Source organism: Gossypium hirsutum, chromosome D11 (genome assembly GCF_007990345.1).
Source record: "Gossypium hirsutum isolate 1008001.06 chromosome D11, Gossypium_hirsutum_v2.1, whole genome shotgun sequence".
NCBI classification, from domain to species: domain Eukaryota; kingdom Viridiplantae; phylum Streptophyta; class Magnoliopsida; order Malvales; family Malvaceae; genus Gossypium; species Gossypium hirsutum.
The window spans coordinates 42,354,469-42,373,036 of NC_053447.1; the positions used below are offsets into that span (position 1 = coordinate 42,354,469).

Here is an 18,568-nt window from a genome sequence, read left to right on the forward strand (position 1 = left end):
CAGATTTTACCAACCCATATTATTTCATATAAAACCTGAATTTTCAACATATTTTCCCGTAACATCAATTCCAACTAAAAACTTCAAATCTAAATGTTAGTAGAAAGTAATTAATATTTGACACAATTAATAAATTCAAAATATCTCGTCATCAGCTACACAAGCAAAACTTTTCGACCCAGCTATGTGCGTGAATTTTTGTTTTTGCCTACTTGTAGTTCCAACTCGCTCACGATCCTATATTATGAAATTATTATTACGTATATAATAAATACTATAAACCGGAATAATTATAAGAGTTTGGAAGTACGTAATACCTCTCATTTCTTTAAATTTTAAAATCTAACTGCATCTTCCCATTGGTACCTCAGCATTCCTGGCGGGACATTTCGCAATTTCTCTTTGAGGATTATATTTTTCTTAAAATATTCCTTCTTTAAAGTACTTTTATGGTCTCTCTATTTCTTTCCTAATGCTTTCTTCACATAATTATCCGATACCTCTAAAGTAAATATACATGAAACTTAAACCAAAGTATTATAAATTACATTCACGTTATTACCTTAATATTATCGAGAGCGTGGTTTTTGTTACTATCAAACGTATGATGCCATGACTCGTAGTTGATTGGCAACAGATTGGCATTTTGTGCTATAATGCCCAAGTATCCTGCTAAAGGTCGAGCTTCTGATCCAATAGGCTGACCCTGACTGTTTCTAGATACTTTAACACGCTCCACAGAATTTAGATCGTATAAATCTTTTAATAGCGTATGTCTTCGAGTTTTGCGCCTCCCACCACTTTCAACTAAAAAATGGTATATGATAATATAATATTTTGAAACAAAAATCAATAATAAAAGTCAACATGCATGTAAATTAAAGTTAACATTACTTTGAATTTCTACAGGTTCGTCAACTGTATTTGAAACAGTCGAAGATCCAATAGTAGTTTGTTGATCACTATTTGTGTCTTCCGAATTTGGAGGATTTTGAATAATACTTAGATCTCGCAATCTTCTTCTAGGCATATTATCTGCAATACACATAAAATAGTTGAAATATTAGTAACTAATTACAACAAGATCAATATTTAAATTATAATATTACATATAATTAAAAAATCATAAAATTTTACTACATCATGATTCGTAAATATCTCCATCCACATCCTGGCGAACCCATTCAAATTGTGTACTAGTAATAGGGATAGTTTCATTTAAGTTTTGTTTTGGAAAAGGCAAAGTTTCTGATCTTTCATCGATGTCATCTCTACTTCCATTGCCCATGTCAAACAAGTCTCTAGGGGTGTTACAAAGTACAACGTACCAACCCTCTTCAGTTGGATCTTTCGAGTAAAAAACTTGTTTGACTTGAGAAGAAAATACATACGACTAATCTATCAATTGTTGTACACTGTGAATTAATCGAGAGAAGTTCACCATTGTAAAACCAAATTGATCTTTTCTTAATTCCGCAAGTAGTATTAACATCAGCCCAATCACATCAAAATAAGACAACCTTTTGTTTGCCATAGTAATCCAACTCAATAATGTCCGCAAGGAGTCCGTAATACTCCACATTTCCCTCAACAGGATTACTGTCCCTAGCACTAGCAAAACTTGTAATTGAAGAATTAACAACTATTCCACAATTTTGAGTCCTCCTCAATCTTTCGCGAGATTTTGTATGAAACCTAAATCCATTAATGAGGAAGGTATTATATCTTTTTACAACTCTATTCGGATCTTGAGAAAGCCATTTAACTTCTTCATTGACATCCTTTCCACTCCAAACCTATTGAATTGAAAGTAAATTGATTAATTATAATGTTATACAAAAACATTATTATTTTTCATTGAAAGCTTCAGTTGCATACCATCTGCCCTAACCATTCATGAAATGATTCTGTGAATAACTTATAAATCTCTTAATGTTGTAATCTTCAGGAGCATGAGCGAGATATCAGGACTTGTTTGTACTCACTATGTTAAAAAAGTGGATTACTTGGTTAGAAGATAAACAAATGAAAAAGATGAATATTTATCAAATTCTAAAACTTGCATAATGGTTCAATTGAATCGTGGTGAAAAAGAACATATCGATGTGCTTGTACCCAAGATCTATCATCTAAGTGTGCAATTTCAACTTTACCAATTGATTGTCCATAACTTTGAAATAGATAAGTTTCAGCTAAGTTATGATTAGTGAGCCCAGCATTTCTACTTGGTCTATTCAGTCTTATTTCAACATATTCTAAATATCTAGAGTAGAAAGTCATACATTCCTCTTCTAAGTAACGTTCAGCAATTGATCCTTCTGGATAATGCTTGTTACGACAATAAGACTTTAGTTTGCATAGGAACCTAAACACGATATACAACATTATCAAAAGTTCTAATTAAAGGTATATTCATGAATTAATGAAAACTTTGCAAATAAATTAGCATCTCTTTATAGGATACATCCACTGATAGAAAACTGGTCCACCAAGTTTTGCTTCATGAGGGAGATAGATTAGAAAGTGCACCATAATAGTGAAGAACGAAGGTGGAAAGATCTTTCCAAGTTGGATAAAGTCAAGGCGGCTCGATCTTATACTTTCTCAAGTTCTTCAACAATCAAAACTTTGTCACAAATAACTTTCATTATATTGGATAGTTCAATTATACAATATGTCACCTTTTTTGACATACAACACCGTAAAGCACGTGGCAGTAATTCTTGCATCAAGATGTGATAATCATGTGATTTTAAGAAATACTTCAATCTTTAAGACTCACACATCGAGATATATTTGATGCATACACACTTAGGACCTTTATATCCTTCAACACCGTGCAGAACACTTCTTTTTCTTTCATCGACATTGCAAAAATGGAAGGCGACAACTGAGATTTTCCATTCAAAAGTAATTGGGGATGAAGATCACGTCGAATTCCCATGTCAACTAGATCAAGTCGACTCTTGAAAATTTGAATAGTTAAAGATGCTTTGTACGAGAATGAATACTATAATGAAACTGAGCTGCTTGTAGTCCTCCTCTAGAAATTTGGTCTAAGAGAAGCACAGCATAAAGTTAGGCAAGTAAAAGCTTCACTTCACATATGCTACTTAAAGAATATATATTTCTACATGTTGAATAAGTAGTTTTTCCTCACCTTAATGTCTGACAATCTTAATGGTCCATCTGCTCCAACTTTATTTCTTTGGTCCGTTGACCAACTGTTTGTAGCCTTATTTTACTGATCTTTAGCTGTAAATAGCACTACACCAAAACAGGCTTTTAGCGGGGTTTTTAGTGGCATTTGGACAAAAAACGCCGCTAAAAATCAAGTATTAACGGCGCTTTCTTAAAAGCGTCGCAAAAAATGGGCATTAGCGGCGTTTTTTGAAAAACCGCCGCTAAAAACCTAAGCCCGGCATCGTTTTCGAACTTTTGGGGCTTTTAGCGGCGTTCTTGGGAAAGCACCGCTAATGCTCAGGCTTTTAGCGGCGTTTTTGGGAAAGCGCCGCTAATGCTCAGGCTTTTAGCGGCGTTTTTGAAAAAGCGCCGCTAATGCTCAGGCTTTAGCGGCGTTTTTAAAAAAACGCCGCAAAAATATTTTATCTGTCTATTTACTATTTGATTTGTTTATTTATATTAATTAAAATTCAATTTATTTTTAACAGAATATTTTTTAAAAATGGTTAAATTTGAAATAGTGACACGTAGAAATAATTTCAAATAAAAAACATAGGAAAATATTTGTTAAAAATGGAAAAATTAAAATACTATTATTTAAAATGATTTAAAAATTTTTAGGGTACATGACTGATTGATTTTTAATTTATATATTAAATAATTTCAGATATAATTTTAAAAGATATGATAGTATTAATTTTAAAATATTTAATTAATTATCATTATAGTTTAGGTTTTAATATATATAGTTTAGGGTATATGGTTAATTTAGGATTTAAGGCCGGTTTAGGATTTACAATTTTAAGGTTTATAGATTATGGAATTAGGGATTCTGGTTTAAGGGTTGTGATTTAGGGGTTAAGGGTTAGGGGTTAGGGATTCGGGTTAGGGTTTAGGGTTTAGATTAATTAGTGTTTTTTAATTTATATATTAAATAAGGTTTGAGGGTTAGTAGTTAGGGGTTTGGGGTTTGGGGTTAGAGGTTAGAGGTTAAGGGTTAGGGGTTAGGGGTTAAGAGTTAGTGATTTAAGGTTAGAGATTTGAGGTCGGGTTAGGGTTTAAGGTTTAGATTAATTAGTATTTACATATTTATATTTCAATTTATCTCATTTTTTATATAATTTATAAAAAAAATTAGTTTAATTTGAATTTTACTTTCCCTCAAAAAAATTTCAAATTTGCTTACTTAAAATATTAAAATAGTTATTATTTAATATACAAAATAAAAAAATTTTAACAGAGCAAAATGGTGTCAAATAACATAATTTTTAGCAGCGTCTTCATAAAAAACGCCCCAAAATTAAAAAAAAAAAAAAAAGAGGGCGCGTTTTATTTCCAAATTTCTCTGCCTAAAATCTCCAAATTAATGGAGCTCTGCTACTAAAGCAGATAGGTTTTTGAAACTCCTTTTGTGCTTTCTCTCTGTCAAAAAAGAACAAAATCCCTAAACATAAGCGTTTCTCCTCAACCGTGTAGACAACTAAAACCCCTTTCTTTTCAGTTCCCATTTAAACCCTAAATTCCTAACAGCAAAATCTAAGCAACAAAGCAATGGCAGAGGGGGTAGGAGAAGAAAAGAAGAAATTTTCAATCTGGGATTTGCCAGATGTGCCAATGGGTCAACTTCCACCGTATCTTGAACTCCAACGAAGTCGTGTTTCATGCAATAAAGACGCCCCTATCCATGTATTTCGCTTACCCCCTTTTTTATCACCTAAAGCACACATCTTCAGTTGAAATTTTTTCATGAACACCCTTTTATTCATATATGGAGTGTTAAGAAACAGTGGTTTCTTGGGGTTGTTTAATTGGGTAATTAAAAAAAATAGAGCCTTTTCCTTATTTGGGGTTTGGGTTAGTTTCTTTGTATCATCTGTCTTGTTCTGTTCTTAAGGTTCTGAAATTTGTGGGTCTCTTTTTTTGTATTATAATTAAACGTCTTATGTTTTGGGGGCTTTTGTTGCTTGTAGATTGAGAGTATTCAATATTCTGGCGCTTATGCATCGATGGGAATTGATAATAGTTCACAACTTGACCGATTCTCTAACAACTTTAGAGTTGAAGTGGTTCGACTCAATGAAGATGACATGGAGTTTGATATGATCGGTATTGATGCAGCTATTGCCAATTCATTCAGGAGGATCCTTATAGCTGAGGTCTGTGACTTTTTGGTCTACCTCTTTTCAGTGCTAACATATGCTATGTTAATGACAATATTGCATGCTATCATATGCTAGCTATGTTAGCTTGCAGCATATTATCTGTGCTAGTACTGATAGAACTGATTATGCTTGCAGCTTCCTACAATGGCAATTGAAAAAGTTCTCATTGCAAACAACACATCAATAATCCAAGATAAAGTTCTTGCTCATAGGTTGGGCCTCGTTCCAATCCGTGTTGACCCAAGGCTTTTTGATTATCTTTCAGGTTTAATTCATTTTTTTGTTGATGGTTTATCTGAATTTATGGAGTTTACCCCTAGGGCACTTGGTAATTCTTTACTTTTGTCTCTTTCAATTGTAAAAAATGATCAGCCAAATGAAAAGAACACCATTGTTTTCAAACTCCATGTTCAGTGTAAAAGAGATAGTCTACGTATTACAGGTACGGTTTTGGGCTTTCTCAGTGAAACATGAAACCTTTTTACTTAAATGAAATTAATAGGTCTTCCCTTTATAGCTTTGCCTTGTTTCTAATGATGTATAATAATGCAGTTAAATCGAATGCATTAAAGTGGTTGCCTAATGGGAGTGAACTGGTTAAGGAAACAAGAAATGCAGCTTCAGATTCATCATCAAAGCCTGAAACATACACTTACTTCGGTTGCAGTCAAGAGACCATTCCAGAATTTGTAAAGAACCCCATTATCCCCAAGTATCCAGATATTATTATTGCTAAACTTGGCCCTGGACTGGTATATTTTACATGCTTTTGTTTGTTTCAAAAATTGCTCATAAAGCATGTCAAGATGGCAGATCATGCCTTAGGTTTAGAAAAAATCTCTTCGCGAGCTAAATGTGGTGCTAGTAGATTAAGAAGGTTTTGTGTACTGCTCTCATTAGTTCAGGATCCGTTTTGAAGTTGTTAGACGTTAATCTAATCCTTATGAAGTTTTTCGAGTGTACTAAAAGTTCTAACTTTTTTGCTAGGAAATTGAACTGGAAGCACATGCTGTTAAAGGCATTGGGAAAACACATGCAAAGTGGTCCCCAGTGGCCACTGCTTGGTATCGGATGCTTACTGAGTTAAGGATAGACTGTAACTGTAGATTTCTTCTTTTCTAAACCTTCTTCATTTCTTTCGTTTATTCTATCTCATTTTGACTCTATATTATTACAATATTATGATATATTTATATATTTAGGTTGTATTATTGGAAGATATCGAAGATGACCTTGCTGAAGAACTCAAAAGCAAATGCCCTGTTAATGTGTTTGATATAGAAGTTCTTGGAAAAGGTACTTCTGTTCATTATGATTTGTTGTCTATATGGTGTAAATTTTTGTAATTATGTTTTTTCCTCTATAAAAGGGTTTTCCAGTATTCCGTTACTAAATGTGGATTATATTCCTCTAATAGTGGGGTCAGTAGCTATGTGATAGTGCTGACTGGTTCTGCTTGATATGCTTTAGCATGTGAAGTTAGGAGATATTGTTTTAGGTACATTTCCTAATGAAGAATTTGGCTGCCAAGCAGGTAGGAGAAGGGAAACTGTAGCAAGGCCACGTGCAAGCACACTTTGCAGAAAATGCATAAGAGGTGACGATTGGGAGAAACGTGTGGCACTGCGCCGTGTTAAAGATCATTTCATATGTAAGTAATGTGGGGCTACTCTATGTTTTCTGCATGTGTTGTCAAAATTAGTTCTAGATTTCTTTAATGCCATTGCTTGATTAATATATTTTCATTGATTTCAAACTAACTTAAGGTTAGGCACAACTTGAGATTAATATGTTTTTCTCCCCTTTTCTAGTCACCATTGAATCTACTGGAGCATTACCTCCTGAAGTTCTATTTACTGAAGCAATGAAGATTTTAGAAGACAAGACGCGTGATAACAGAGCTCTCATGATGCTTTTAATATGGTTAGTAAGGATGAGAGAAGCAATGGATTCTCTATTAATCCAAGGAGATTTTCTTGCCTCTTAGCTAATCTTTTTCATTTCTCATCTTTTGGTTCATGGATGGGATTTGGAGGGGCAGATGGTATGATTCACATATATATATATATAAAGAGTGGATTTTTTGTGAGTTAATGTGTAATGAGAGGGATAGATTATTGGTGATGGGCTTTTTACATTTTTGGTCTTGAATTAATATATAGTTGTAATACAAGGATCCATGGTTTAACCTTATGAAGTAGCCAATTCATCAGCTTTGCTTTTAGTGGCATAAAAACAGTAAAATTGCATCAGTTCTCTGATGAATGATTGATTGGTTATTAGTACAGTGATTAGATCAGTGGATTTTTTTAGGGCAGAAAGAATATATTTATCTTGTCTGTGTAACTTGCAGCAAAAACCTACATTTGAGCTATCTTTCCATTGTTTATTTTAGTTTTAATTCTAAATTTTTATTTTTACTTTAATATTTACGACAATTTAAGTTCTAACTTTTGGATTTTAATTGTGTTATTAATTTATTATTTTAAATTTTAAAACTAAATTCATTAATTTTTATATTTAGTTTTAAAGTTAAAATTTTCATAGAAAATTTAATTTAAATAATATTTTTTATTTATCCTTAAAAAGTATATTTAAAGTTTAAATTTAAAAAATAAAACATAATATAATATTTATCATAAAAATAAATATTATTTGATTAAAATAATTTTTTTTAAAGATTATGTTTTTAGCGGCGTTTTTGCTAGAACTGCCGCTAAAGGTTGTGGTCTTTAGTGGCGTTTGTGGAAAAAGTGTCGCTAAAGGTTGTGGTCTTTAGTGGCGTTTGTGGGCAAAGCGCCGCTAAATGTCATGGTCTTTAGCGGCGTTTGTGGAAAAAGCGCCGCTAAAGATCGTGGTCTTTAGCGGTGATTGTGGAAAAAGCGTCGCTAAATGTCAGGGTCTTTAGCGGTGCTTTTCCAAAAACGCCGCTAAAGACCCTGACCTTTAGCGGCGTTTATTTCAAAAAAATACCGTTAAAGTTAGCGACGCTGTCATTAGCGGCGTTTTTTACGACGCTTCTATAAGTGCCGCTAAAGGCCTAAAAAAGCGCCGCTAAAAGCCTATTTTGGTGTAGTGTAGAAACCATGTCAATCATATATTGTGTTCTTCTAAAAACAGAAAAACAGAAACCATGCATAAATAGGCATAGCAAGAAAGCAAATAAGGACATTGCAACCTCTTTTACATGACAGTTTACTTTTCAATAAAATAAAATATCAAGTTAAAAGCAAATAAGGATTGCAAATAAGGACAGAAAGCAAATGCATCAATACCATTGAAGACTGAAACTAAACTATTTCTATGAAAATTTACTTTTTAATTCATTCCTACCAATAAACTTTTCAATTCATTGTATAAAACAAAACAATAGGTTGTATAAAACAATATACACTACACCAAAACAGGTTTTTAGCGGCGCTTTATAACGTCACTAAAGTTATTTGCGGCGCTTGTGGAAGCGACGCAAAAAAGGCCGCTAACGAAAACGTCGCAAATGTTTGCAGCGTTTACAACCAAAAACGCCGCTAAAGACCATGTTCTTCAGCGGCGCAACATGTTCTTTAGCGGCGTTTTTTTCTAAGCGCCACTGAAGAACATGTTCTTTAGCGGCGTTTTTTTATAAGTGCCGCTAAAGAACATGATCTTTAGTGGCGTTTTTTATTAAGCGCCGCTAAAGAACATGTTCTTTAACGGCGCTTTGTATAAAAACGCCGCTATAGATCATAATATTTAGCGGCGCTTTTGTACAAAAATGCCACTATTTTTGGAATTTTTTTTATTAAATTTTTCATTTTTTCAACCCTCCTGTAGCAACAAATCAAAAGCTACTAGATCTAAACCAGCCAAAAGCAATAAATTTATATAATATTTCAAATTAAACGAATAAAATAATATTAATATCAATAAATAAAAGTGAATCCATATTATTTTTGCAAAAATGTTAAAAGTTAAAATGATAAAAATATTTATGCAATACACTATGACGGCGGAAGTTGCGACTGAAACATCTTCATCATAGTCTGAAGCTGCTGCTGGAGTTCGTCATACTTTCTACTCTGCTCTGCTTTTCTCGATGCCGCATCAGCTTTAAGTCGTAGCTGGAGTTCTTCATATTTCTTTTGAACCTCTGCTTCTCTCACTGCAGCCTCTGCTTCCCTCGCTGCCGCGTCTGCTTTAAGTTGTAGCTGGAGTTCTTCATATTTCCTTTAAACCTCAGTTGTGGCCGTTTGCATCTGAGTCATCTGGTCTTTTAACCTCTGAACTTCAGCTTGAGCCTGACTCCCCGAAGCCATGTATTGGTGCGAGCTGGATCCAAAATATTGGGTTGGGCTAACAAAAGATCCTTGAAATCAAACCCGACCATACCTTTCAGGACCCAAAACTTCAGTAATAATTCGGTTATCAATGTCTTCCAGATGAACAGAACTATCACTAGAAGCAATCGCTTCGTACTCCGCCTTTTTATCCTTTAGTTTTTCCTAATAAATAAATCACATAATTAGAAACGCAATATATATTAAAAAACATATGCAACATAACAATAGTCGCATTACAAGCAATGAATTAAACCATTAAAAAATAAACACTATAAATAACTAAAACAAGTCAAATCGTATTAAGTAAACTTACCATTATTTTACCAGCTTCAGGAGTCATGGGAGATCCATCTTTCTTCCTATGTGTAATTTCAAAAAGTTGAAGGCGTCCAACTTTTTGATCGGACGACAGTTCCTACAATATAGTAGTAAAAATATTATTTAATAGAAAGTTATACATATTTGACAATATTAAAAAATTAAAAATATCTCCGCCTCAGCTACACATGCAAAACTTCTCAACCCGGCTGTGTGGGTGATTTCTTATTTCTGCCTGCTGCTTTTTCCAACTTGTTCACGATCCTACGTTATGAAATTTTTAGTACGTAAATAGAAAATACTATAAACCAAAATAATTACAATAGTTTGGAAGTACGTCATACCTCGCCTTTCTTCGAATGCCAAAATCTAATCGCATCTTCCCATTGGTACCTCAACATACCCGGCGGGACATTTTGCAATTTCTCATCGAGGGTTGTTTTTGTCTTATAATAATTTTTCTTCAAAGTACTTTTATTGTCTCTCCATCTTTTTCCCAATGCCTTCTTTACATAAGCATCCGAGACCTCTAAAGCAAACCTCGCCTACAAAAAACAAAAAACACAAGTTAATAAAGTAAATATAAATGAAACTATGTCCCAAGCATTACAAATGACATTAACATTTTGTTACCTTAATATTATCGAGGGCTTGGTTTTTGTTGCTATCGGGCATTTGATGCCATGACTCATAGTTGATAGGCAACATATTCGGATTTCGTGCTAAAATGCCCATGTATCCTGCTAAAAGTCGAGCTTCTGATCCAACAGGCTGACAAAAACTGTTTCGTACAACTTTGACACGCTCGACTGGATCTAACTCGTATAACTCTCTAAGTAGCGTATGTCCTCGACCTCTGCGCGTCCTACCATTTTCAGCTACAAATGGTATATTATAATATAAGAATTTGAAAAATAAATCAACTATAAGTCAACACGCATGTAAATTAAATGTAAAATTACTTTGAACTTCTGTAGGATCCTCATATGTAATCGGAACATTCGAAGATCCAAGTGCTGTCTGTTGTTCAGTACTATTTGTTTCTGTCGAGTTTGGATCATTTTGAACAATGCTTCCCCTTAGAATTTTTCTTCTAGGCATTTTATCTGCAATACACATAAAATAGTTGATAACTTAATAACTAATTACAACAATAACAGCACATATAAAATAGTTGCAATATATAATAAGACCAAGATTTAAATTATGATATTACATATAATTAAACAATAGTAAAATATTACTACATCATTATTCGTAAATATCTTCATTCGTATCCTGACGAACCCATTGAAATTGTGCACTAGTACTAGGGATATTATCGTTTAAGTTTTGTTCTGGAAAGGGCAAAGTTTCTGATCTCTCGTCGATGTTATCTCTACTTCCACTGCCCATGTCAAACAAGTCTCTAGCGATGTTACAGAGTACAACGTACCAACCCTCATCGACTGGATCTTTTGAGTAAAAAACTTGTGTGACTTGAGATGAGAATACATACGGCTCATCTATCAGTTGTTGTCCTGTGTGAATCAATCGGTCAAAGTTCACCATTGTAAAACCAAATTGATCTTGCTTAATTCCACGAGCTGTATTAACATCGGCCCAATCACCTCGAAATAAGACAACTTTCCATTTGGCATAGTAATCCAACTCAATTATGTCAGTAAGATGTCCGAAATATTCCACATTTCCCTCGACAGGATTATTGTCCCTAGCACTAGCATAACTTGTAATTGCAGAATTAACAACTATTCCACAATTTTGCGTTCTCCTCAACCTCTCGCGATATTTTGTATGAAATCTGAATCCGTTGATGAGGAACGCACTATATCTTTTAACCACTCGATTTGGACCTTGGGAAAGCCATTTAACTTCATCGTTTACGTTCTTCCCACTCCAAACCTATTGAATGGAAAGTAAACTGAGTAATTAAAAATGTTATGAGAAAGCATTATTATTTGTAAGCGGAAGCTCCAACTGCATACCGTTTGGCTTAACCATTCATAAAAAGATTCTGTAAACAACTTATTAATATCTCGATGTTGTGTTCTTCGGAAGCGCGAACGAGATCTCAATATTTGTTTGTACTCACTATGCGAAAAAAATGTTCACTTTGTTAGAAGATAAACAATATTTAGTTTGATAAATATTTATAAAATTTGTAGAACTTACTTCTATAAAGGTTCCAATGATTCGTGGTGAAACAGAACATATCGATTCGCTTGTACCCACGATAAATGATCTAATTCTGCAATTTCAACTTTGCCGATTGGTTCTCCAAAACTTTGAAACAAATAAGTATCAGCTAAGTTATAGTCCGTGAGTCCAGCATTCCTATTTGGTCTGTTCAACCTTGTTTCGACATCTTCCAAATATCTTGAGGAGAAGGTCATACATTCCTCTGCCAAGTAGCCTTCAGCAATCGATCCTTTTGGATATCGCTTGTTGCGGCAGTAAGACTTTAATTTGGATAGGAACCTAAACACAATATACAACATTATCAAAAGTTGTAACTAAAGGCATAGAGGTGAATGAAGGAAAATTTAAAAAATTTTAATTAACACCTTTCTATGGGATACATCCATCGATAGAAAACGGGACCGCCAACAATTGCTTCGTGCGGGAGATGGATTATCAAGTGAACCATAATGGTGAAGAAGGAAGGTGGGAAGATTTTCTCCATGCTGCATAAAGTCAAAGCGGCTCGATCCTGTACCTTCTGAAGTTCTTGAACATCCAAAACTTTGTCACAAATGGCTTTCATTATATTGGATAGTTCAATGATACAAGACGTCACCTTCTTGGGCATACAACATCGTAAGCAATTGGCAGTAAATCTTGCATCAAGATGTGATAGTCATGTGATTTTAGTGAATATAATCTTCGATCTTTAACACTAACACATCGAGATATATTTGATGCATACGCATCTGGAACCTTCATATCCTTCAGCACCATACAAAATAGTTCTTTCTCCGTCTTGGACATTGAGAAAATAGAATACGGCAACCGATATTTCCCACTCGGAAGTGGATTGGGATGAAGATCAGGCCGAATTCCCATTTGGACTTAAATCAAGTCGACTCTGAAGATTGTCTTTTGATTTTCCATCGACATTCAAAATTGTACCCACAATGTTCTCGCAGACATTTTTCTCAATGTGCATAACATCAAGATTGTGTCGTAAAAGGTGATGCTCCCAATAAGGCAACTCAAAAAAATACTTCTTTTTTTCCACAAGTCCGCTTCATTAGGATCGTCCTCTTCGTCGGAGTCTTCATCAGCTTCATCATTTGATCTTCTGTTTCTTTGTGTGTTTGGCGGTTGGTTCATCTTCCCATAAATGAAATTCATATCTTCCAACATGAACAAGATTTCAGAGCCACTGGTTTGGGAAGGAGCTTCTCTGAACTTTTTAGTGCCGTCAAATACAGAACTCTGAAATCTAAATCTATGATTTTCCGGTAACCACCAACGATGCCCCATGTAAGAAAACTTCTTCCCATTGTACAACCATTGCGACATGTTTGTGCAGCACAACAAGGACATGCATAACGACCCTTGGTACTCTAACCGGTTAAATTGGCATAAGCGGGAAAGTCATTAATGGTCCACATCAAAGCCGCACGTAAATTAAAGTTCTCCTTTCTCTGCACATCCTATGTCTTGACACCAGCCCATAATTGTTTTAACTCTTCAATAAGTGGCTGTAAATAAATGTCGATATCATTCACGGGCCCTTTCTCACCAGGGATAATCATAGATAAGATAAGGGAAGATTGCTTCATGCAAATCCACAGAGGCAGATTGTAAGGAACAAGCACTACTGGCCAAGTACTGTACACAGTGCTCATGATCTTGAAAGGATTAAATCCATCAGATGCTAGCCCAAGCCTCACACTCCTAGGATCGCTTGCAAATCTTGGAAATTTATTGTCAAATGATTTCCAAGCTAAAGAATCTGTCGGATGCCTTAATAATCCATCATCGGTTCGTCCATCATGGTACCACGTCATAGACTCCGCTGTCTTTGACGACATGAAAAGCCTTTGAAGCCTCGGTATCAGCGGAAAATACCGTAAAATCTTGACTGGCTTCTTTCTTGACTGTGCATCATTTTCATCGTCGTTCCCACCTTTTGTGTTTTTACTTATCCAACGGGAGTGGCCGCATACATGACAGCACTGTTGATTTCTCCGATCGCCCCAATACAACATGTAGTCATTTGGGCAACTATGGATTTTGTTGTACCCAAGGCCTAAATCTTTTATCATTTTCTTCATATCTTTGCATGACTGAGGGATTTTTGCAAAGGAAACATTTCTCTCAAGAACTCTAACAGCATTGTCAAAGAGTTTTCGGTCCACCCTCCCAAACATTTTAATTGAAAAAGACGAACACAGAAAGACATTTTTTAAAATTTTGATCCCTCATACAGTTCTTCGTTCATGTCATTAAGTAGCGCGTAGAACTTCGCCGCTTCTTCATTCGGCTCTTCATGAGGTACACTACTTCCCGGTTCGGTAAAAGCATTTCTCCCAATATTAAAATCATTAGAAGCCACAAAGTCCGCTGGGAACGACTGGACACCATGATTATGCATATTAAATGCATCCCGCAACATACCTTCCATGTCATCCCTTCTATCAGACTGATGGTAAGTAGTACCAGAGTAAGATACATCCATCATTGAAGAGGAAGTACTAGGCGGGCATTCTCCATGAAATAACCATTGTTTATAACCCCGAACAAACCCATCAACAATTAAATGCTCGTATACAACCTCACGATAATGTCAGTTTATGTTGACACACTTCTTACACGGGCAAAGAATCATGTTCTCTTGGCTTGCATATTGAAAAGAAAAATTTAGAAAATATTGTACTCCATTTCGATAACCGTTGCTAACCCTTGACAAATTCATCCAAGACCGGTCCATTTCTTAATTCTTGAAGTTTGACGTTGATAATAATTTGCACGGGTAAGTTAAAACACCAGTTATTACCATAAGTGAATTTCAAAAATTTGTGATATGATATATTTTTATGTATTATGTAAGTTATGTATTATGTATTATGTATGCCTCATGCAAGTAATGTAAGCTATGTAAGTAATCTATTATGTAAGTTGTGTACTACATCGTTATGTGAGTTGTGTATAATGTAAGTTAAGAAGGTTATGTATAATGTAAGTTATGCCAGTTATTTAATTTATGTAAGTTATGTAAGTTACTTAATTTATTTAAGTTATGTAAGTTACTTAATTTATGTAAGTTATTTAATTTATGTAAGTTATTTAAGTTATGTAAGTTATTTAATTTATGTAAGTTATGTAAGTTATTTAATTTACTTAATTTATGTAAGTTATGTAAGTTACTTAATTTATGTAAGTTATGTAAGCTATGTAAGTTACTTAATTTATGTAAGTTATGTAAGATATTTAATTTATGTAAGTTATGTAAATATTTAATTTATGTAAGTTATTTAATTTATGTAAGTTATGTAAGTTATTTAATTTACTTAATTTATGTAAGTTATGTAAGTTACTTAATTTATGTAAGTTATGTAAGCTATGTAAGTTACTTAATTTATGTAAGTTATGTAAGATATTTAATTTATGTAAGTTATGTAAGTTATTTAAGTTATGTAAGTTATTTAATTTACTTAATTTATGTAAGTTATATAAGTTACTTAATTTATGTAAGTTATGTAAGATATTTAATTTATGTAAGTTATGTAAGTTATTTAATTTTTGTAAGTTATGTAAGTTACTTAATTTATGTAAGTTATGTAAGTTATTTAATTTTTGTACGTTGTGTAATTAATGTAAGTTATTTAATTTGTGATACCTAAACTATTATTCAATTATGATTTTTAGTCTAAATGTTATAACAGGGTTTAAAAAAATTGTTGGCTATTTTAATAATCACATACTGTAATGTGACATTTTTAATTACATATAAATTATATATATGTGTTTTTATTATCTTATCAATCATTATTATTTTTCCCATATTATCTTTATTACTATCAATGCATCTTATCTACAATCTAAAATGTGGATATTAATTTTAAAAAATTAATAAAATTTAAGGTAAATAAATTATATAATTCCTACCATATAACTATGTTAGGAACATCTTCGGTTAATTATATCGGAATATTAAACAAAAATCATTCAAACTTGATTTATCATTCAAAATATACGAAAACATGCGAAATTTTTAATACAATAATATTATATTAGAGATATGTACCTTTTAATCGAGATTGAATTTTCATATATTGAAATATTAAAAGTTCTGCAAGTCTTACTCTATGCTGTTAGAATTGAAGCATGCCTTAAAATTTTTAATGTAAGAGATTGTTGTCCCAATTTTGTAGAAATTTAAGAGGGTTAAATTTATTATCATTGTTAGAGATTAGAGATATGTATTAGATCAATAAAAAAGTCTCGTGTCAGCTTTTCATCTCTCATTTAACAACAATTAATCGCATTTCGTGCTAAAGTATTTAATTTCAAAAAGTTTAGTGATTAAATAAAAGAATTAATAGTTGAATGATTAAAATAGAACAAATAGATTAGTCACTATTTTTATACTTTACAAAAAAATCTAACACGTTGTAGCTTTTCGTAGGACACTTTTACTCTGTCCGCATTGTGAAAGCAAAGCTCCTTAGCAAAAACAAAAATTATGCAATAACATTTTGGACCAAAGACATATAATACATTTGGTTACAATTAATTTAGACCAATTAATTTTTTACGTCTAGCACCAAAGGCATATAATATATTTGGATACAATTATTTTCAAATTTGAGTACTTCTAAGTATTCAAAAGGATGAAAACCCAAATCTAAACATTTTGGACCAAAAGAAAAAATTTAGATAGAAATCATTTTCCTCCTAAATATGTAAGTTGTGAGCTCAGGGCATGGGCTGATTTGATTTAAAAACATAAACAATTTTACCAAATTTTACAACTTTTGGTAACAAAAACTTTATTCACAAAAATCAACATGAAACCATTTCTCCTCTGTGATTGTGAAGAGGAAATAAATAGGAAACTTTCTGTGCAATTCTCTAAATTGAAAATTCCAATGAATGATCTCATCGAAAAGGAAATTATGCAATAACATGATTCAAAAGCAAATTTGCAGGAGTATAAAATATTTAATGTATTTGTATAAATTGAACATAAATTTAATTTAAGGAAGAGAATAAAAGTAAAAAATAACAATCATGAAACTGAGCATATATAGAGAAGAAATGTAATATAATATCTGTTAGAGAATAACCAGATAAATAAAGATATTTCAACTGTGGTAGATTACCAATTTATTATGGAATTACACCTACACAACAAAAATAATTTATTAAACAAATATATATATTTTATTTTACTTTTTAAAAATCAAATTTAAAGGTGAAGGCTTAATAGTCTAAATTTTATAAGCACCAAATGGATTTTGTAAATTAGACCAATTAATTTTTTTACATCCAGCACCAAAGACATATAATATATTTGGATACAATTATTTTCAAGTATGAGTACTTTTAACAATAAATAATTTTGGATTTAGTTCTAAAAATATAATTTCACATCAAATATTGAATATACATTTCTAATTATAGTTTTTCTTTACTAAAATGCTTCTAATTTTCAAACAATGAAAAATATTGTAAACATATTTCAACAAATCAGCAAACTTACCTAAATACGAGCAGTAAGAAATGCACCAAAAATTCCAAGCCATTCAACTGTTGATAAATGACCAAATTAGCAAACTTACCTAAATACACAATTTTCAGTTCTCCTTTCTTTAACAGTTGGGCAAATGCAGTGTTACTCCTGGGGAACAAAACATGAACATAGAACAGTATAAATATTTTTGGGGGCTCTTCAAAAATTAGAAGAACAAACTAGAAAACAAACACACAGGATTGGAACTTCTTCCCAAACCCTAACATGCAAAAATTCCCAAATTCCCCAAATTCCGAACCAAATTGGTACAAGCTTCATGACTGAACTAGGACCCTAAACCCCAAATTCCCAAATTACACTGAACCTAAACCCTAAATCAAGATACACTGTTTCCACAGAAAAAAAAGCTTACCTTTTAACCACAAATTCTGCAGCTTTGATAGTATCCTCTGAAGATTGACTCGTACGTTATGCTTCGTTTCTGAAGATTTCTGAGTTCTCCTCTCCCTTACTTCCTTCGTTTTTTCTCTATCGATTTTACCCCTTTCGTTTTCTCCTCTATTCTATTTCTGGAATGTATTTCTGCCTACTGAGATATAGAGAAAATTATAAGTTAAAACACGGTACAGAAACGACGACGTTTCACCGAAAGTTTAAGAAACATTTGCGGCGTTTTTTGCAAAAACGCCACTAAAATTTAAAGTTAAAACAGAAACGGCGCAGTTTTATTAAGCTATAATGCATATTTCTGGCGTTTTCTGAATAAACGCCACAAAAAATTAACAGAAACGGCGCCGTTGAATTAATATAGAGAAAATGCTAAGTATAAAAGCGTGTACAGAGACGACGCCGTTTAGCAAAAATTTGAAGACACTTTCACG

General features: G+C 32.9%; 1 pseudogene; it reads left to right on the top strand.

Annotated features, from left to right (window-relative positions):
- The first annotated feature begins 4,473 nt into the window (after window positions 1–4,473).
- LOC121223091 (DNA-directed RNA polymerases I and III subunit RPAC1-like) lies at window positions 4,474–7,557 on the top strand (annotated as a pseudogene).
- Window positions 7,558–18,568: the final 11,011 nt, after the last annotated feature.